Raw genomic sequence first — 23,978 nt, forward strand, 5'->3', positions numbered from 1 at the left:
AGAAAGAAACAAAATTTGCACTGACTTTTTACAATAACACTTTTAAATTAAAGGCAATAGTGACATATTTGATTAGAAGTTCATGGATATACATGACTGACCAACCAATGAAAACTATTTCATAAGGACTAAGAATTAATGAGAAAGAAATGGAAATACAATAGTTATGAAGAACGTGGTACTGTGGATTTGACATTTATAATGGATTAGCTGTTAATTTTTCCTCTTCTATATGTTGCTCTAATAGGATTTGTCATACTACTGTTCAATTTATCTTTCTGCACATTTCTCTTACAGATGATGGATCACTGCATATTATAAGCCAAATTTTCAAATGAAGAAGAGACTCGCTCCCAGCGATAGATACATATGAAATAATGGCATTTGTATGATTAAAACAATGACACCTGTACCCTAATTTTCTTCTTTTAAAAATATTTTTATAGTCCAGGCTAAACTACCAGTTAAATTCCATTAGATTTTGTTGTTGGCAGCTCATATATAAAACAGATATTAATTCTGTTTCTTTCTCTTCTTTAGTAGTCACACTTTTTCCTATGCATGTGTATTCCTTACTGTTCTTTTTTGTCTCTTTCTCTTTTTCACCTCTTTGTTCTATTTTGTTTCTCTTTGTCTCTTTGTTTCTCTTGTTTACATTGTTCTATTTATGATTAAACAAAAGAGATCCCAAGACAATATGTTATAAACAGTGCATACTGAGTGGATTTAGTGGATGTCAATCCCGTTAATGTTCATTTAGGATGGATTCTAAGAAAAACTGGGTTGTATAGATCTTTATGTGGCTAAAACTAATGGATATATAGATCCACATAAGTGGAACAAATGCCAACTACAAACATATGTGGAATGCTTATTGTTCCCCTGATGCTCAGGTTGAATACTCATAATTAAAAGCAGAGGTCGTCCAATGAGTTTGATTATGAAAATCAACTGGACGCACTTTCTAAAACTGCACATTCTTCATCCATTATCTGAGACATACTGAATCAGTCTGGGGCCCGTGGGGGTGGGGGTGGGGGTGGGGGATTGGTAAGGAGGAGGTAAACAGGGAAGGTGGAAATTTCTATTTTTAGACAAACGTAGAGTTGAATTTTATGGTCAGAATCCAGAGCTTCTAATGAAGAAAACGCTACCCGTCTTCAAACCATCTTCATATACAAAATGAATTAGAGATAATCAGCAGATGAAAACCAAAAGACTTAAAAGTATATGCATGAAATATGAATAAAGAAAACAATGGATTTTTAAATTTAGCTCTTAAAATATGCTATATAATATGCTGAATCTTAACATACGTTATCTCAATTTTTCAACTAAATAAAATATATGCAAAGTTGTTATTACTGATATCATCTTCCAAGTGTTGGACGTGAGAAAACCACTCTTTTAGAGAGGTTAAGTAACTTGCTTAAGATACCAGAGCAAGTAAGGACAGAGTGATTTCATCCCACGTGGTCTAACTCCAGAGGATTTAACCACTGAGCTGGTTGATAATATCACTGAAAGAGTTTGGAATATGAAAGCAAATTGTTTTGTTTTTGTTTGTTTATTTCTTGGTGGACAACACTTCTCTAGAATGGAAATCTCTATGGAGCAAGAGCATAGCAAGATTACTAAAAAAATTAATTACCTTGAAAGATAAGTTTGAGGGCGTTTGTTTGCATGTTTGTTTTTTGAGTAACAAACAGAAATCTGGGTGTTTGAGGAGTTAAATATACATTTATTATTTGGTATAACTTTGAGGATCTTTTCAAAGAAATATTTAAAGGATGTTCAGTTTTTTGCAGAAGAGGTTTTTTTTTTTTTTTTTTTTTTTTTTTACAAAATCTCTTCATGGTGTGTCCAATTTGTTGCTAGTACCAAGTAAGACTTCTATTACAGAATGAAAATTATGATTATATTTCATATAGTTATCTGTGTTGTCACTTCTTTTAATCTTGATTGTCTGTTGGACAGAGACACATCTACATTTATAGTGTTTGTGAAATCACAAGAGAGAAGATCACTAGAAAAGGAAATGACAGAAATATCTTGATACATGTTTTTACCTAGATCACCTGAAACAGAAATTTGTCAATTAATTTTCTGCAGATAATTCTCTTTGTTTCTTTCTCTTAATGAAAAATAATTAATAAATGATTACATACCCAATCATAGTAGGCAATATTGTCATAAGTCAGCTTTTTGGAACCAGTGTAGAACTCTGATTGTCAGGGTAATGGAGAAGGTCTGTCTATACATGAATTATTCAAAGGCTTGTACAATCAGTACAACATTCAAATTAAACCCCAGAATGTGAAAATTAGGCAATTATTCATAAAAATATTAACATTTTAATTTTTTTCAGAGCTCAGTATGACATTTTGCATAGTTTTGCTTAAATATAGCATGGAACACTGCAATTAGAGCCATAGTTCCATACTTCAGCACTGTAAATTTGGATGAGTGCTTACAAGATTGAAAATAATACTGTGAAAATAATCAAAGAAAAACTAATAATAAAAATCACTGATAATTCTGCAAATGTGCACTTGCACAACTGACAAGTGAAACTTCAATCACAATAGACAGATATCTCAAAATCTGAACTTAATCCTTTGTGGGTTCTATGCCTTCAGCGTCTACAGCAAAGTACCATTCCATCATCTATTTATACAATACACAAATATTGTATTAACACATAGTGGGCATTCAATTAAAATGAATGATTTTATTCACTTTAAATCATTATTGTATACTATTGTGATGGTTTAGCAGAAAAATAATGAGAAATTGAATTAGGTCACCAATTAGGTCAGTGAAAATAGTGAGGAAGAGTTGTAGTTGGGTGCTAGAAATGATCAATTGACTGGGATATTTTAGGAGAGGAGCATATTAAGAAGCAGCAGAATTTCTAACATTGAATTCAGTAGATTATCATATAGCTGAACAACTTAGGAAATGTAAGAAAAGGGTGATTTGGGAGTAGAAGTGTGGTCCTTGAAAGAAACAATAAACTTGGTGTTGGGTAAATTTTGGGGATTTTCCATGAATGTGATTCCCTCAGGCTGTTGGAAATTCTATATCTAATTCATTATTAGATATAAGCATTCAATTGTTTCAGCACATTGCTTGTGTGGCCATGGGATAGCTCAGATAAAAGTGGTACAATAAGAAAATAATCATCTCAGAAGTCTTCACAGAAATCGAATAAACAAAGGTGAACACAGAGTAGCTTGTAATGTAAAAGGAAAATGGGTTTTGAAGCAGGAGGAGTATCAGGGAATAATATTTTATTGCTTTTTTTTGTTTCGTTTTGTTTTGTTTGTACAAAGGGATTGAACACAGGGTTCTAAATCATGGGTCACATCCCCAGCATTTCTTATTTTCTTATTTTTAGAAAGGGTCTTGTTAAGTTACAGAGGCTGGGCTTTGCAATCCTCCTGTCTCAGACTCCTGAGCCATTGGGATCACAGGCTTGTGCCATTGTGTCCAGGTCTATCCTTATTATTATATTTTTTTAAGGGAAGGATGAGTGAACACATTAGTTTTCTATTGCTATTATAACACATTACCACAATATTGGTGACTTAAAATAACACACATTTACTGTTTTACAACTCTGTAGTTTATAAATCCAAAATGGGTTTTACTGAGCTAATAAAGGTGCTGGCAGCGCCTTGACCCTTTCCTGATGATCTGGGTGAGACTCTGTTTTCCTGCCTGTTGCAGCTTCTAAAGAAGACTTATATTCCTTGACTTGTGTCCCTTTCTCATCTTCACAGTCAGCAGCATGGCATTTCTCTGAGAATTCTCCTGTGGTCCCAACTCATTTTGTCTACAGCTTGGAAAGGGTCTCCTCTTCTGAGGACCTATATGACTCTGAAGAGCTCAGAATAATCTCCCTATATGACTACCATTAATTAAATAATATAAAAACTACCTTTTGCCTTAAAAGTTAGTTCACATATTCACAGGTTCTGGGTTATAGGATGCATTTGGGAGGCTATTTATTCTACCTATAAGCAGTTTCAAGAAATAGGATCATTAGTGAAAACGTAAGAGAGGGAGGCATTATGGGGCAATAGTATTAAATCCTACAGAGAAGTTATTGGAATGTTTCTGCTCTTTTTCTATCAGAGATGCCATGTTAACCCATGTACTAACTCTTCCAAACATGAAGATTAGTTAAGCATAGGGTTAAAAATGTGTTAGTAAATGCAGGGATCATCAGCATAGGGAAATGATAAACACCAGAAGAGAGATCTCCAAAAAATCAACTTCACCAAGGATATTAAAAATAAGATTAAAAAACAAAGCCAGAAAAAATGAAGCAAAACAATAAAATAATATTAAAAAACAAAGTACAAAAGAAAGGAACATTTAAAATTATTTTCTGTAGTTCCAGAATATTACCAGGAACTGTTATTTAATTGCTGTTAAATATCTATGGGTCTGATGGTCCAGCTGCTATCTTAGTAGCAGAGCTCTGGCTGGGAAGAGGTACAGCATTCTTGAATGAAATGGAATAGATTCTTGAGGGATGGTGTTATAAAACACCAGAAGTAGCTCATAAAGCAAAACCCAATACTGAACAGCCCTACAAACAGCATTTGAGGGCAATAGTAATTACTCTTTCAAAAATGGATGTAATAGGCCCGCCACCCGCGCCTGCAAGGTAGGCAGACCTGGGACTGACCGGCAGAAAAGGCCCAGCGGCCCGCCAGCGTGGTAGACACGTCACCCCATTTGGAGGAGGGGCAGAGCAGAGCCACCGCCTGCGCCTGCAAGCCAGGCAGATCTGCGACCGGCAGAACAGGCCCAGCAACCTGCTGGGTGGTAGACCTGCGACCGACTGGCAGGACAGGTCCAGCGGCCCGCCGGCATGGTAGACACGTGACCCCAATTGGAGGAGGGGCAGAGCAGAGCCGCCGCCCCGCCGCCCGCGCCTGCAAGGTAGGCAGACCTACGACCGACCGGCAGCACAGGCCCAGAAGCCCACCGGCGTGGTAGACACATCACCCCATTTGGAGGAAGGGCCCAGCTGCTGCCCGCAAGGCAGGCAGACCGCACGTCACGGAGAAGGGGCCCAGCGACCCGCCGGCCTAGTTGACAGATCAACCCAATTGGAGGAGGGGCACAGCTGCCGCACGCGCCTGCAAGGTAGGCAGACCTGCAACCTGGAGAACAGGCCCAGCGGCCCGCCAGCGTGGTAGACAGATAACCCCTATTGGAGGAGGGGCCCAGCCGTTGCCCGCAAGGTAGGCAGACCACGCGACCTGGAGAAGGGGCCCAGTGGCCCGCTGGCGTGATAGACAGATCACCCCAATTGGAGGAGGAGCACAGCCGCCGCCCACCCCTGCAAGGGAGACTTTGCAACTATACAAGAGCAATATAAATATATAGGGGGAAAATTCAATAACACAACAGTTTCACCAAGCGGAAAGAAACACGAGCAGTATGAAAAGACAAGGAAAGAAAGGACCACAAGCAACGCATGTCAAATCAACTTTAGAAGAGGTAATAGCTGCAGCAGTTGGAATGTCAGATAAAGAATTCAGGATTTACATGCTTCAGATGATCTGGAGTCTCAAGGAAGACATTAGACAGCAAAATCAGACAATGAAAGATCACTTCGACAATGAATTATATAAACAAATCCAAGAAGCAAAGGATCAACTATACAGGGAGATAGAGGTTATAAAAAACAAACAAACAGAAATCCTAGAAATGCAGGAAGCAATAAACCAACTTAAAAACTCAAATGAGAATACTACCAGCAGGGTAGAACACTTAGAAGATAGAACATCAGACAATGAAGACAAAGTATTTCAACTTGAAAAAAACATAGACAGCTCAGTGAGACTCTTAAGAAACCATGAGTAGAACATCCAAGAAATATGGGATAACATAAAGAGACCAAACTTAAGAGTTATTGGGATACAGGAAGGTATAGAGGTCCAAACCAAAGAATGAACAATCTGTTCAATGAAATAATACGAGAAAACTTCCCAGACTTGAAGAATGAGACAGAATCCCAAATCCTAAAAGCCTACAGGATGCCGAACGTGCAAAATCATAAGAGTTCCACACCTAGACACATTGTAATGAAGATGCCCAACATACAGAATAAGGAGAGAATTTTAAAAGCTACAAGAGAAAGGAAGCAGATTACATTTAGGGGTAAACCAATCAGGATAACAGCTGATCTTTCAACACAGACTCTGAAAGCTAGAAGATCCAGGAACAACATATTTCAAACACTGAAAGAAAACGGGTTCCAACCAAGAATTGTGTATCCAGCGAAATTAAGCTTCAGATGGAAGATGAAATTAAAACCTTCCACGATAAACAAAAGCTAAAAGAATTTGCAGCTAGAAAACCATCTCTTCAAAACATCCTTGGCAAAACATTACAGGAAGAGGAAATGGAAAAGAACAATGAAAACCAACAGTGGGTGGTAGTACAGTAAAGGGAAAAAATAATCAAAGAGGAAAAACAAACCATGTTTAGTAACATAAATAAACAAATATGGCTGGAAGAACAATCCATATCTCAATAATAATCCTAAATGTTAATGGCTTAAACTCACCAATTAAGAGACACAGGCTAGTAGAGTGGATCAAAAAAAAGATCCAACAATATGCTGCCTACAGGAGATGCATTTAATAGGAAAACACATACATAGACTGAAGGAGAAAGGTTGGGAGAAATCATATCACTCATATGGACTTCGGAAACAAGCAGGAGTGTCCATACTCATATCAAATAAAATAGATTTCAAGCCCAAGTTAATCAAAAGGGATAAAGAGGGACACTACATACTGCTCAAGGGAACAATACACCAACAAGACATAGCAATCATAAATATATATGCTCCAAACAATGGTGCAGCTATGTTCATCAAACAAACTCTTCTCAAGTTCAAGAGTCTAATAGACCACCATACAATAATTATGGGAGACTTCAACACACCTCTCTCACCACTAGACAGATCTTCCAAACAAAAGTTGAATAAAGAAACTATAGAACTCAATAACGCAATTAATAACCTAGACTTAATTGACATATATAGAATATACCACCCAACATCAAGCAGTTACACTTTTTTCTCAGCAGCACATGGATCCTTCTCAAAAATAGATCATATATTATGTCACAGGGCAACTCTTGAAAATTATAAAGGAGTAGAGATAATATCATGCATCTTATCTGATCATAATGGAATGAAACTGGAAATCAACGATAAAAGAAGGAAGGAAAAATCATGCATCACTTGGAGAATGAACAATAGGTTACTGAATGATCATTGGGTTATAGAAGACATCAAGGAGGAAATTAAAAAATTCTTAGAGATAAATGAAAACTCAGACACAACATATCGGAATCTATGGGACACAATGAAAGCAGTTCTAAGAGGAAAATTCATTGCCTGGAGTTCATTCCTTAAAAAAAGAAAAAAACCAACAAATAAATGATCTCACACTTCATCTCAAAATCCTAGAAAAAGAAGATCAAAACAACAGCAAAAGAAATAGAAGGCAAGAAATAATTAAAAACAGAGCTGAAATTAATGAAATCGAAACAAAAGAAACAATTGAAAAAATTGACAAAACTAAAAGTTGGTTCTTTGAAAAAATAAATAAGATCAACAGACCTTAGCCATGCTAACAAAGAGAAGAAGAGAGAGAACTCAAATTTCTAGCATATGGGATGACAAAGGCAATATCACAACAGACACTTCAGAAATACAGAAGATAGTTAGAAATTATTTTGAATCCTTATACTCCAATAAAATAGAAGATAGTGAAGGCATCAATAAATTTGTTAAGTCATATGATCTACCCAGATTGAGTCAGGAGGATATAGACAACCTAAACAGACCAATATCAATTGAGGAAATAGAAGAAGCCATCAAAAGACTACCAACTAAGAAAAGCCCAGTACCGGATGGGTATACAGCAGAGTTTTACAAAACATTTAAAGAAGAACTAATACCAATACTTCTCAAGCTATTCCAGGAAATAGAAAAAGAGGGAGAACTTCCAAATTCATTCTACGAGGCCAACATCACCCTGATTCCTAAACCAGACAAAGATACTTCAAAGAAAGAAAACTACAGACCAATATCTCTAATGAATCTAGATGCAAAAATCCTCAATAAAATTCTGGCGAATCGGATACAAAAACATATCAAAAAAATTGTGCACCATGATCAAGTAGGATTCATCCCTGGGATGCAAGGCTGGTTCAATATAAGGAAATCAATAAATGTTATTCACCACATCAATAGACTTAAAAGTAAGAACCGTATGATCATCTCGATAGATGCAGAAAAAGCATTCGACAAAGTACACAGCATCCCTTTATGTTCAAAACTCTAGAAAAACTAGGGATAACAGGAACATACCTCAATATTGTAAAAGCAATCTATGCTAAGCCTCAGGCTAGCATCATTCTGAATGGAGAAAAATTGAAGGCATTCCCTCTAAAATCTGGAACAAGACAGGGATGCCCTCTCTCACCACTTCTGTTCAACATAGTTCTTGAAACACTGGCCAGAGCAATTAGACAGACATAAGAAATTAAAGGCATAAAAATAGGAAAAGAAGAACTTCAATTATCACTACTTAGAGATGATATGATTCTATACCTAGCAGACCCAAAAGGCTCTACAAAGAAACTATTAGAGCTAATAAATGAATTCAGCAAAGTGGCAGGATATAAAATCATCACGCATAAATCAAAGGCATTCCTGTATATCAGCGACAAATCCTCTGAAATGGAAATGAGGACAACCACTCCATTCACAATATCTTCAAAAAAAATAAAATACTTGGGAATCAACCTAACAAAAGAGGAGAAACACTTATACAATGAAAACTACAGAACCCTAAAGAGAGAAATAGAAGAAGATCTTAGAAGATGGAAAAATATACCCTGTTCATGGATAGGCAGAACTAACATCATCAAAATGGCGATATTGCCAAAAGTTCTCTATAGGTTTAATGCAATGCCAATCAAAATCCCAATGGCATTTCTTGTAGAAATAGAGAAAGCAATCATGAAATTCATATGGAAAAATAAAAGACCCAGAATAGCAAAAACAACTCTAAACAGGAAGTGTGAATCAGGCGGTATAGTGATACCAGACTTCAAACTATACTACAGAGCAAGAGTAACAAAAACAGCATGGTACTGGTACCAAAACAGGCGGGTGGACCAATGGTACAGAATAGAGGACACAGAAACCAATCCATAATATTACAACTATCTTATATTTGATAAAGGGGCTAAAAGCATGCAATGGAGGAAGGATAGCATCTTCAACAAATGGTGCTGGGAAAACTGGAAATCCATATGCAACAAAATGAAACTGAATCCCTTTCTCTCGCCATGCACAAAAGTGAATTCAAAATGGATCAAGGAGCTTGATATCAAATCAGAGACTCGGCGTCTGATAGAAGAAAAAGTTGGCTACGATCTACATACGGTGGGGTCGGGCTCCAAATTCCTCAATAGGACACACATAGCACAAGAGTTAATAACTAGAATCAACAAATGGGACTTACTCAAACTAAAAAGGTTTTTCTCAGCAAGAGAAACAATAAGAGATTAAATAGGGAGCCTACATCCTGGGAACAAATCTTTACTCCTCACACTTCAGATAGAGCCCTAATATCCAGAGTATACAAAGAACTCAAAAAATTAAACAATAAGAAAACAAATAACCCAACCAACAAATGGGCCAAGGACCTGAACAGACACTTCTCAGAGGAGGACATACAATCAATCAACAAGTACATGAAAAAATGCTCACCATCTCTAGCTGTCAGAGACATGCAAATCAAAACCACCCTAAGATACCATCTCACTCCAGTAAGATTGGCAGCCATTAGGAAGTCAAACAACAACAAGTGCTGGCGAGGATGTGGGGAAAAGGGTACACTTGTACATTGCTGGTGGGACTGCAGATTGGTGCGGCAAATTTGGAAAGCAGTATGGAGATTTCTTGGAAAGCTGGGAATGGAACCACCATTTGACCCAGCTATTCCCCTTCTCGGTCTATTCCCTAAAGACCTAAAAAGAGCATACTTCAGGGACACTGCTACATCGATGTTCATAGCAGCACAATTCACAATAGCAATACTGTGGAACCAAACTAGATGCCCTTCAATAGAGGAATGGATAAAAAAAATGTGGCATTTATACACAATGGAGTATTACTCTGCATTAAAAAATGACAAAATCATAGAATTTGCAGGGAAATGGATGGCATTAGAGCAGATTATGCTAAGTGAAGCTAGCCAATCCCTAAAAAAACAAATGCCAAATGTCTTGATATAAGGAGAGTAACTAAGAACAGAGTAGGGAAGAAGAGCATGAGAAGCAGATTAACATTAAACAGGGATGAGAGGTGGGAGGGAAAGGGAGAGAGAAGGGAAATTGCATGGAAATGGAAGGAGACCCTCAGGGTTATACAAAATTACATACAAGAGGAAGTGAGGGGAAAGGGAAAAAAACAAGGGGGAGAAATGAATTACAGTAGATGGGGTAGAGAGAAGAGGGGAGGTGAGGGGAGGGGAGGGGGGATAGTAGAGGATAGGAAAGGCAGCAGAATACAACAGACACTAGTATGGCAATATGTAAATCAGTGGATGTGTAACCGATGTGATTCTGCAATCTGTACATGGGGTAAAAATGGGAGCTCATATCCCACTTGAATCAAAATGTGAAATATGATATATCAAGAACTACGTAATATTTTGAACAACCAACAATAAAAATTTAAAAAAAATGGATGCAATAAAGAGGGAGGGTTGAATGCTGAGAAAGGCAATCCCAAATAACATTTTTAATCACTCTTTGAAAACTGCATATTAACTGTTTATTATTGTTCTCTCATTTTATTTGTTGTTTTTGTGTATTTTTTCTTGTTCTTTCTTTGTTTTTTCTAGTAAATATTATCAGGTGAAGAAAAACATCAGATTCTTTAGCTTAATGGTAAGGCACCTTTATTTCTTGAATCCAATCCTGCCTGCAAAGACTTTGAAAAGCACACTACAAACTAGGAAAAAGTCACAATATGTGGAAAAAAGTTCTACTGTGAAAATTTTATGATTCATTCTAGAATCATGATCTGGAAAGGAAAGACCACCTTTTGAGCTAAGTAAGGCCAGAAATGAATCTCTAAACACACATTATTGTGCTATGTCATCTCAACCAAGATATTTGATACATTTTTTTCCTATATAAATGAATATGATAGTAAAAATTTTGAAAAAAGTGATGAGATAATATGAAAAGTTAGTAAAAGTAGACATGAGAATATCCTTTGCACAGTGGGATTCAGAGAGAGTAGCAGCAATTACAGCAGTAGTATTTAGCCCCCAATTCCTCACTGTACATTGTGACAAAGGATTAATTTTTGGTTGAGGGAATATGTTCATCATATGTATGACTTTTGCTCATTCGTCTAAATATTGAGATTTAATTCTTTCTATTTAATGTGGAAAATTTATTTAAATCCAGGTAGAGGTATAATAAAATCATTTTATTTCATCAATCTTGCATATTAATTCACATTATGTTTTCTGTGTGATGTTATGAATCAGCTTATACTATAAGGGAAAAATCTTCACTTTAATTCTAATTATATATTCACAGGCAAGTGTTTAAAATAACCTTTTATTTCAAATTAAGATGTTGCAATGGGTTAACTTTGTGAAAGAACTTACATAATAAGTTGATGATATCATTAATTTTCATGAAATATAAAAAGATAATTATATTCATTTTCTTATGAAGATTTAACTTGGCACTGGAGAAGATTTTCCTGCTGAAATGCAAGATTAAAATAATTAAAACAGCCCATAAAACCTAATGATTTCTAAAAGATCTATTTTTTAAAGTACATAATCGAAACTATAATTTTCTTTTTAAAGTCACTACCACTATAACTATTTTAAATTGTCTGACAACATCTAACAATGGGCAAGTCATGTTTCAGAAAAGTTTAAAATTTAAGTAAAACAAGATTACATTCCAGATGCAAGTAAAACATGCAAAGTCCATAAATGATTACATATTTTAAAATTTGTTGATGTATAAACACATATGCCCTTTTCTACAATTCTTTTCTACCCCAAATGTTCACAGTTCAATCTGTTTAATACATACATGATGCTATTTAATGCCAAAGACATGCTAAATGTTTGTAATTAAAAACACATATTTAAATACAAACTTTAAGCAAGGAAATAGCTGAGCTGTGAAAGGAAAGCATCAGGGGTAATTATCAGCAAACCTAACTTCTGGGAGACGTGGAGAAAGGTAGTTTGTCTTTCTCAATTTCTTCATCAGCAAAATGATAGTCAAAATCCACTTGCCATTATTTCTGCAAGCTATAAGTTAATACTGTAAAACATTTTTCAGTTAAGATTACAAAACTCAAAATATATTATTTCTGATTATTCTTTCACTAATATGTTCAATCTAGAAAGCAGGGAAGAGTGCAAGAAGGAAAACTTTTAAAAAATCACATTTGCAATTCCATAGTTTTTGTATCTGTCTATGTTTTTTAGTTAGAGCCTTTGGTTGAGAACTCCAAATTTTTGGAATTTTATTTTCCTTATTTGTACAATGAGCATAATCCTGTCTGCTTTCTCTTTGTGAGAAATATTTTTACATGCAACAACAAGTCTTACACAGGTAGCTATCACATACATGTTAATTTTCAGCTCCCCATTATATGTAATTCGTGCAAGTAATAAGCTCCTTTTTCCTATGTATTCTTCATTATCAGTATTCAAACTTAAAATCAAAAAGTGAAAACATTTTGAAGGAGAAGTACAACAAAACCAAGGATCTGTTTTTTTCTGTAGTGGTGCTTTTAAAAAAAATTCTTTCCAACTTTTCTGCTTATTCTTTGGTATCTTCTTTCATAAGAGAAAGATGGCTATAACTCTGTCATTAAGAACTGGAATTTTATCTAAGGACTTGGAAAATGAGGGAATGGTCAAGGGAAAGTTTCTTTTCTCCTTTTAGTATGTTCTAAAGTTCTCTAATATGAAGAGTTTTCTCCTTTCAATATGTTCCAAAAGTTCTCTAATATGAAGGGCTTGGAGTAAAGAGAAGCTATGTTGTACAATAAAAAAGACCATTTGTGATGTTTAATTATTTAGTTGTGCAGTGGGTTTGTATGTACATAATTGCCCCTGAAGTAATGTGCACTCCATAGAGAACCCCATTCAGGTTTAAGTCAAATACATACACACACACACACAAACAAAACAAAACAAAACAAAACAAAACAAAACAAAAAAACCACACTCACACTGTATACAGTGTGCGACATATTATCAAGAGACTTCCTACTAATTCTAATAACTCACAGTAACATGTCTTCTAAATAGCTTTGCTAAATTCTCTCTGACCAGTTAAAGAGTCCCCTGTACTTTGTTAAGGAGGTGTCTATCAAATTCACTTTTTTAATTCCATGAGTACTGCTAGTCCCAGCCTTCTCCTAACTATCCTAGTCAAGTCATGAAATGTTTTCTTGTCAATAAACATGTGAAAAATTCTTAATATAGAACAAAAAATAACACTCTTCAGTTGACAAAATTCAGTATTCCTAAGGAAACATGGCCTAGATATGAGTTGATAAAAAAAGAACTCCTAACAGACCTTTTATGAAATATCAGTAAAGCAAATTTGATGAAAGAACTCAATGTTTCATATTAATCACAAGTTAACCTGTGACAGAAAAGCCTCTGCACGGTCTGCTCAAATAGTGCACCTGGGTGTCCCAAAAATAGCTTGTCTTGGAAATGTGATAAACTAGGTCAGTTGGGAGGGGAAACTTAGAGGCACTTGTAGCCACCACTGAGCTATGTTTGCTGTCTGGCAGTGTTGTCCAGGGTTCTCTGTGGAAGCACTAGAAGTGGCAGTGCAATTTTCTTACAAAATAGTAAAATAAGGAGTCACTGTAACTCTAGGGCCCTGTCTTATTTTATGAGGACAAAAGTTCTATTTCCCCTACACTTAAATTATGTCTGAAATTGGACACATTCATATTTGCCAAGAGAAATTGATAAAAAAAAAAAAGAATAAGTGTATGACTGACAGAATAGTATATTCGGTGTGAATCTACAAAATAAAAGTACATAGAGAAAATATTAATGCATTTATTATAAAACGCTTCTTAAATGTCTACGCTTAATTAGCATATATCCAGTTTACAACTGCTGTCCTAATATTAGAAATCACCCTTTGGGTAAAACTCCTTTGGATTTTTTTGGCTGTTGCTTTAAATCATATTAAATACTATTGAAAAGATAATGCCACCATTATTAGCAGTCCACATTTTAAAGATCTGATGGTCTTAAAATTCTGATGAAAATAATAACATGATATAGAGACATAACATAGAGATGCTAGAGGCACCTTGATTGAAGAGTGAGCATACCAAAATGAGAAAATAAATAATACATATTTGTCAGATTAACAAAATATGTATATGTATATAATATATATATATACAAATATACATAATATAATCTGACAAATTGTATGTATATTTTATGTAAATGTGTATATGAGCCATCAATCTGACATACTGGGTACAGAGAATACTATGAATATCAAGTTAGACATGGCCTTCTTCATCTCATAGAGAAGAAAAATGAACAAATAATTTCAGGAACTGTGAAGAATGTTATGGTGCTATTGTTATCATTATGGGAACACTCGATAAACAAACCTGTATTTGGTTTGCAAACATTTCTTAAAACCGGTATCAACCAGCGTAATGCCAATAGATGAATGATCAGGAGTCATATAGTATAGTTTTGGATTTAGACTTTGTTTTTCAGGTAGAGTAAACTGCATTTGGCAAGGCCTAGGGGTGAAATAAATTTAATAACCAAAGACCAGAAGTTCAAAATTTGTTAGCATGGCTGAGGCAGGAAATGTTGATAGGGAGTGGTGAAAAGCTACACAGGTGGACAGGGACTAGATCTTGAAGGATCCAATGAGCCAAGTCAGGAAATACCTATGCAATCATGGCAGACAGTAAGAGGCCACCTTCCAGTTTTAAGCCCAGGTATGTCACTTCCTCCTTTGTGTTTTATAAGACTCAAACTGTGGCAGTTTGCATGTTATCAGGAGGAAGCCAATGCTTATTACTGAGCAGACCAGTTAGTGAAGGACAGCTGTTTTTTAGATTTAGAAAGAAAAAATGTGAAAAAAGAGAAATTTTCATTTTCAATAGAAAATATTTAGGAGGTGGGGATGGTAGTATCCAAACAACACAAAGACTGCCTGTAAAGCATGTGTTAAATATGAGATTCCTCAGGAAGCAGGCCTTGAGGAGGAGTTTATCAGGGTATGTATTAATGAGTGTCCTTCATACTAACATCTATGGAAAGGGCTGAATAGGGAGACAAGTTCAGGGCAGAAAGAAAAGAGGAACAATGTAGTTTTGACTGTACCTTTGGCCAAATCCAAGAAGACTTGGAGCTAAAATGGCTCATCATTCAGCTGAAATGGCTGAATTTTCACATTCTTGCCTTGATGAGTCACCACCATCTCAGGAAAAGGTTACTTTGGAAAGTTGATTCTTTCTCTGTTGTTGAGGTAACCCCTGAATATTTCTCTCTGACACTCATAGTGTTCCCTGATAGGGGATCTGTGCAGCTCATACTTGTGTCACTGGTGTTCACCCTGGCTCCTTGTTTGAGTCTACTCCTTAGGAAGCAAATCCTCTAGTTTCCCAGTGGTCCTCTTGTCCTTGGAGAAAATTTTTAAGCTAAGTTAGTGAAATAATACACAGCCTTGTCAGTTATTTTGAGATCATAGCTGATATTTATCTCTTTATTACTCATTACAAATTCTCGTCCTCAACTGGTATCTCCACCAGACCTAGATCCTCAGACATCTGATAACCTTACAATAATTCCTTTCTTAGGATGGGTCTATTGCACTTACCATTTGTGGTCAAAGCTATACAATGGAGTTGGAAAAGCTGACCAAGTAGGCTATTTGGGTGCCATATATTCTTCCCTGATTTAACTATGCAATAGCAGTCCTGTTCCTATAAAAGTCACAACTTATTGTTTCGCCATAGGGTCTCTCGAAGCACAAGCACAGAGAAGTAGCCATAGTTTATAGTTTAATGGAACCCTTACTGTGTTCCCCAGAGAAAGTGTTACCTCTTTGAGGATTTAGACATCCATCTATACAAAGCCCAGAATTGTAGAGATGGTTAAAGTACAAGTTGTCCCTGTGAAAAATTGACAATAATTGATAGGACCTCTGCTGATTTCTCGTTTGTTTCCTGAGCCTAAGTATTCTTCTCAATTATAAAACAAAACAAAGCAAAAAAAAGATCTTATGTAATTCACTGATTTGAATCTACATTTATTCTTTTTTATGCAGACATCCTGGCAAAATCTCTCTTCCCCAGTCATACTTTACCAGGCATTTCTAGAACTCTGTAGTCAGACAACTTCTAGACCATAATCCCATTCCTACCTATTCTTTGATTGAAGATATTCTTCTTATATGAGGCAATTTTATATGGTAATCTTCACTGGTTTATTAAACACTTGGTAAAACTTTAGATAACACTGTTTGTTTTCTGGTCTTTCAAGGCAGAATACACAAATTCCCTGCACAGAAATGTATCTACTCCTATCAAAATGCATTGTGAGCCTTTGTAAGTGGAAGAAGCACTATGTAATCAACTTACTACCAAATAACTAAATGGTCTCTCAAAAAGATTAAGTCAAAAGGGGGCCTCTGTCCTTGTCTCTATTTTTAGTAGCTTGATATATACAAGCATAAGCTACAGGACACATGGATACTCTCTATATTTACTATTTTGAGGTTTTCTTCATAGAAAAACTTATTTATTTATTTATTGTGCTTATTTATGGTGCCAGCATAGTACTAGGGTGGTCAAAGAGGGGTTAACTGATCAAAGTGCTGATTCATTTTACGGAATTGATTGTTTAGTGTCTCTTTCAAAATGGGTATTCTTCAGTGAACATTGACCTATAATACAAAAATGTTCTCAATAGTTTCTTGCTATCATTCCATTCTTCTCAGAGTCATATTTCTGGACTTAAACTGCCTTGTAACTAAGGTCCAAGAAAATATCTCTACACGGTTCCCAAGATCCATTGGATGCACTGAGTGTTAGACCTTGGCTAGAACTACATTTACTACCTAATCTTTATAACAAAGGGGTACATGATAGCTTTGGGGTTTTCATGTATCAATATCTTTTTAATACTATGTATGACATGCTTAAAAAGTTTCTGTGTATATCTGTCTTAATTCAGTGTATATTTGTCTGAAGAAATAGAGATTTTTTTTTTTTTATATCATTTAGGTGAGGACAGAAAGAATCACCAGTATATACACTTGTCATTGATTTTTCAGGGTCCTTCAGGTCATGAGGACCAGCCTTTTCTTCAAACATTGGACTTTGGATAAACATTGGACTTGCTTGGTTATGACAATAGGAAAGAGTTTTGATGTGTTGTTTGTATACTTTGTTTGTATTTGTATATGTGTTACTTGTATATTTTCAATGGAATAGTGTCCCCTCCATAGGTCTTGTCTACCAAGAACCTCAGACTATGTCTTTACTAGGAAAAAGAGTCATTAAGATGAGATCATAATGACTTAGGGTGGGTGTTACAATGAATGAGTTATAAAAAGAGAAGACTATGTAAATATGCATAAAGAAGAAGGTCATTTAAAGATGGAGGGAGAGATTGGAGTATTGTGGCTACACTCCAAGGAAAGCCAAGGTTACCTCTAATTATTAGAAGCTAGAAGAAAAGCAACAAATAGAATTTCTCTCAAAGCCTCCAGAGGGAATTAAGGCTACCTCATTTTGGAATTCTGAACTCTGGAACTATGAAAGAATAAATATATGTTGTTCTACACCATGTGGTTGGTATAATTTGTTGTAGGAACTCTCTCTCTCTCTCTCTCTCTCTCTCTCTCTCTCTCTCTATATATATATATATATATATATATATATATACACATACATACATATAATTTAACCCAGGGGCCCTCTACCACTGAGCTACAGCATCAGCCTTTTTATTTATTTTATTTTTTGAGACAGGGTCTTTCTATTCTATATTAGCCTTAAACTTGCAATCTTCCTGACTGAGCATCCCTAGTAGCTGGGAGTACAGTTGTCTACCACCATGTCCCACTTTGTGTAGGAACTCTTGGAGTATAAGATAATAGTGAAAGTCTTAGACTCTTGGATATTTCATTTTTAATTTCTCTCCATGGAGCAAGCTGATTATCACCTTTGCTGTATGTCCATTTTCTTCTACAGTAAAGATGTGTTGTTTTTGTTATCTGTGGATTAGGCCCCTTTGGTTGATAGTTAAACCTTACTGCTCATTACAATAATTGAATCCACTTAGCTTAAATGAGACCAAATACTGGTCTGTTTTCTCAAGATCTTACAGCTCATTGATATCAGAAAGCCAAGATCTGTAACAAAATTCTGAACATTAGCCTTGGCTTTCAGGTGAGAACCACCAATGATCCTCTCAACGAGGGTATTGCCCTCTCACCAGTGTATACTCTATGGCCTTGATAAATATTCTAAACTGTAGGTCTTCTCATGAAACTAAACTTTTGATGGGTTTTCCACCTTATTTAGCACATTCACCCCAATATGACCATTTCCGTGAGTCCTTTAATTCCTTCCTGCACCATTGCTATGGCATTTTTATCATGTTAACCTCACTTAACATGGATCATAATTTTCTTCATGCTTCTAGAAGCCATCCTAGTGGCAAGCCTGAGTGAGTTTAATCTCCTTCAGAAATATATTTTGCTGAAAATAAAATCCTATGTCCTCAGGGTTTTTATTCTCTTGTTGTAGGACATGAGAGTGTTCATACATGCTATTAGGTAAAATTTCTCTTTCACACTTGGTTTTAAAATGCCTGTTGATATCTTCAATCTTTGTTTATATTTTTCCAAAGCTTCAACAGAGTCTAACAAAAGTGATCAAATGCCATGATTTTCATAGTTTCTATTTCCCCATGGTAGATGACACATCATACTTACTAGCTGATTCCCTTTCACACACTATCCCAATCACCACCAGTGAGATTTTAATAATTATTTAGTTGCCGAGGATAAGATATATCTACATTCTCTTTCATTCTCAGCTGTGTGACATATGCTTCAAGCCCAGAACTCATCATACTGCCTACTCTCAGGCCACATCTGTCATGAACTACTATAATTTGGAGTTTCTGAGAGAAAGGCTTTAGCATGCAGGAAAATTAGGGAATGCACTTCTGATGAATAATTACAGAGAAGAAAAAAGTGGAGCTGTGATACAAGATCTGTCAGAGTCTCTGTCCAAACCTACAGAGAACTCTGGACTTAAAAGAACCTTTTAGGAGTGACCTGCTTTGGCCTCAAATTGTAAAGCTTTTCTTAATATGGAACATTCCAGAAATATAACCATGGAGTGAGAAAGCTCTCTTACAGCTGAAGCTGTTCTTAATAGGTCATCGTTGAAGGCTGTCTGTGGAAAGTTCTCAAAGAAGTAGAAATAAAACCAGCCCCTTCTTCAAGGGGAACAAGGATGGTACATTATCATGCCAATTGCAGGGAATATCTAATGATGGCAATGGCTGAAAATAATTGTATTTAAAGAAAATTGTCTTATTTTGTAGAATGGAAGATGTACCTTTGGAAGGTGATATGTACAGCAGAAGGGTAGGGGCTACAGACAAGGAAGATGAAAGATGATTCAGTGAAAGAAGAACCTTGGAAAGAAGAAGAGGGAGAATACTTAGAGTGCAAGAAGATACTACCAGAGGCAAAATTTCCTTTGAAACAGGAGATCCATGTGTTTAGTAATTATACTTTTGTAAATCCAGGGAATTCTCACCATGATGCATTTGCTCTAAGAATAGAGGTAGGGTTGTCATCAAAAAGGGAGAATTCTGAGTTTTGATGAGAGTGGAGGATATTTTGGAACAGACCCTGGGAGAAACAGAAACAGCATCATGGGCTCAGTTGAGGCTGGCAGACATGAATTCACAGTGGCATCAATTATCTGACTGTGTGATTATCTCCTACAGTGCTTGCATCTGGGGATAAGTATTGAGAATTCTGATGAGATTGAGAGCACATTGGAATAAGGAAGCTGAGACTGTTGTTAAGGGAATAATTAATTCACTTAATATTGAATGTGTATATGTAATAATTATTTGACTTTCTGGAATTTAACATTATTAACTTTGCCTTATAGATTTTAAACAAATCCTCAGATCACCTATTGAACGAAAAATCTTCATTTTTAAAGAACCCATTTTGGTTTATGTAACCCAAGTTAAAAAAAAATACCATATTAGTACTAAAGTGTGGCCGATCACCTGTTTTTATTCATAAGTACTATCAATAATCTGATTGCTATTTGTTCTAGCATGTAGAAATTTGAATATTGAAAGGTGAATTAATGAACACTCAATATGTGGAATGTATATTACTTCTCATTCAACTTATGTAATGGGCAAAAGTTTCTTTTCCTCATCGTTTATGTTCATGATGAAATGGTCATTCAGAATGAACAAAGACTGCCTTGACTGTCTTATGGTCTGAATAAATAAGTGTTTCATATAGGTATAAAGATATAAAACATATATCTATTCATACTAAAATTGTATGTACACATGTATATGTGTGTGTGTGTGTGTGTGTGCTTGTGTGTTATAATTTTGCTATTTTGGCTACTTTCACACACATTGATAAAAATGAGAGTGTTGGAACTGGGGTTGTGGCTTAGTGGTAGAGCGCTTGCCCAGCATGTATGAGGCACTGGGTTCGATCCTCAGCACCATGTAAAAATAAATAAATAAATAAATAAATAAATAAATAAATAAAATAAAGTTATGCGTCCATCTACAACCAAAAATAAAAAATAAAAAGAAATAAGAGTGTTCATTCGAATATTTCCTGACTGCTTTCTAAAACTTGAAAAATCTGCCTATTCAAAGTATATTTCTCTTCTCAATAAATGGAGTAGCAAAGGATCTGGGGCTTTCTTCAATCACTGTACCAGAAGAAAAAAATGATGAAAGACTCCATTTCTCCCTCTGTTATATCTTCATATGTATCAGGAACAGGTTGTTTACCAGTAGATCCAAAAGAAAGGATAATAAAAAACAGTGATGTGTAGAAAAACTTAAGAAATATATACACATACACATATATATACACACACCCACATACTGTGTTGACCAGAGAGGCAAATTTATGATAAGTTTTTTGCACAAGTGGAGATAAAATAAAATTTATATTGAAAAAGTAAATGTAATTTGTTGCTAAATAATCACCCAATATAAACAAATCTCCTGATTATTCTCTTATTTAAAAATTGAAAACATCAGAAATAATTTGAAGTGTAAGGGATAAATAAAATCAAATGGGAAAAACTGAATTTTATTAATTTCAAACAATTCTGACCAATAAAACTCCATGTGGGATGACAGCAAGTGGTAAGACATAACAAGAATTTCCTGATGATGTGCTTACATTATGTTTGTTTGCTTATTTTTAATTGTTTGTTTCTTAATGACTTAAAATTCTGCCTGGTTACTTTTAGTCCCATTATATGTAATAGAAGAAATGCAAATAAAAATGATAAAATACAAACTCCCTTATCTGTTTGAAAATTGTCACTCAGTGACAGTTATTTAGACAATTTAAGTACTTTAATAATTCTGCATAGGAGAAAATAGCTTTATAAATAGCTCTTTAAGCAGCATCAATTATACTGTTGAATAAAGGGAACAAAACTTATATTGTAAAATTACTACATTTTCTTCTAAGAATTACAACTTGTGCTTTGGATAATACTGACATGCACTTTAATTTCTTTCTCTGACCAAATTAAAAATTCTATGAAAGCATGATAAGTATATGATTATGTTTCCTAATATATCTCCCATGACCATTAATGAACATGACACATATTTGGTACCCAATAAATAACTTTGGATTAAATAATAAATGGAAAGAAAGTTACACTATAGGGAATAACAACAACAAAAAAGGTGGGTGGTATATTATAGGCCAGATTTGTATGCTTGTAAGTAGGATGCCTAAGATATCTATGGGATGATAAAGAGACTATCCTGACAAGAAACTAATAGATTCTATTAAAGGAAAAATGGGCAATTAACTTCATTCATTCATCTAGCCTTGGAAGACTTTCAGGCTTAGAGAAATTAAACATTTTGCCCAGGGTCACACAGTGAATAAGAAGCAACATGAGGATTGTCAGAGCTGTGGGACAAAAGATTATGAGCTTTTACCTAAATGGACCAGTAGAGAGATCACAGATATGGTAATTGGGGAACCTGGTTGCTGTTCCTAGTTCTCTAATTATCTATGGCCTTAGGCAAGCTAGTCTTGCCTCCATTTTTTAAATCTCTCATGTTGTTGAAAGAGGACTCTCCTATATCTTGTCCAGGATTGAGGAGACCCAAGAGTCACAAATAACATTAGGACTGTGTTACCCATGTCAATATCACCATTGTTACTGTTAATCTCAGGACAGAAATCACTCCGAGGTCACAAACAACTGAGAGGTAATATAACTCTGTAAAGTGTGCTTAATTACAACTGGAATATAAACAGAGGTCCATTTAAAAATAGATTTAAGATTAAAATGGGTCATAAATTCACTTTTCAAATTTGCAAGACACCAGGTATTCTTCTCCTCTCACCAACAGTTCTGTTCCTATTGTCCTATTATTCACTTCCTCCACCCTTATTTTGAATTCTATTTTGTAGCAAATTACTATTTTTTTTCTCCTGAGTGGGGCTATTTTTAATCCAGGGGGGGCATTCTCCCCCCTTTGAAGTTAACTTTTTAATGAAAAGGTCAAAGTATACTGTCTTTTCTTCCCAGAAGGCACTTGTCCCTTATGTGTATTATCTATCCACTCCCTAGGAAAATATCCAAGCAATGGAAAAATTCATTCTTCCCACACTACTCTCCTGTCCCACCATTTAACTTGAACCAGTGATTATCGACTACTTATTCAGTGTGTTTACTGTTTGATTTGGTTTTTAGTCTATGTAGAAGGCATTCCAAAAATGTCTTTGTGTTTCAGTTACTCAGGAAAGATACTGACAATTTTAAATCTGAGTTTTTCTCACTAATGAGACATCACCACATTTTGATGCTATAACAATGAAAAGTATTATTTCTAATATGATTTTTGTGTGTGTGCAGTATCCACTCTTCTTTATTTTGGGTTATGACATACCAATTTTCCTGTGGAGAAAAACAGGAGTCTTGTATCTATAGGGCTCTGTATAGGCAAATAAAACTTTCAGAAATATTTTAAGCAGAAGTATTTTTATACTGAAAAATAAGTGCTTATAAAAGCATTGAAAAGGCTAAGCAAAGTTGGAATCAGGGGTACTTTACTAATAAAATTGAATCTAAGGATGTACATAGTTCTTGTGTTACAGAGATCAGAATGTTATATCAACCACAAATTCTCTCAAACAAGATTGGTGACTAAACAATGAGGGCTTAATAAAATTACTAGCATAGTTGACTTTAGAGGTTCAGGATCTCACATTTCCTCATTCAGAGGTAACAGAAGCAGAAAGGTATCCTTCATCTCATTTTCTTCCTACAGATCTCATTCTGGTACATACAAATGGAAAGAAGTATTTGAATTTGGAAAGTTCACTGCAAGGGCGTCTGGGAGTGCAATTTTTTTTTTTTTTTTAGCAATTCTACATCTTCAGAACAAAGTTTAATTAAAAATAATGATTTAATACCACCTTTCCATAACTTTTATTTACCCTATGCTTTTGGAACTCTTACTTTGATAACTCAGAATCTATACCTGCATCTCTTTGCCTACACTTAAAAAAAATAAACCAGGCATGGT

This window comes from Marmota monax, unplaced genomic scaffold (genome assembly GCF_021218885.2).
Source record: "Marmota monax isolate L192 unplaced genomic scaffold, Marmota_monax_Labrador192_F-V1.1 WCK01_AAM20220418_F8-fsc00113, whole genome shotgun sequence".
NCBI classification, from domain to species: Eukaryota; Metazoa; Chordata; class Mammalia; order Rodentia; family Sciuridae; genus Marmota; species Marmota monax.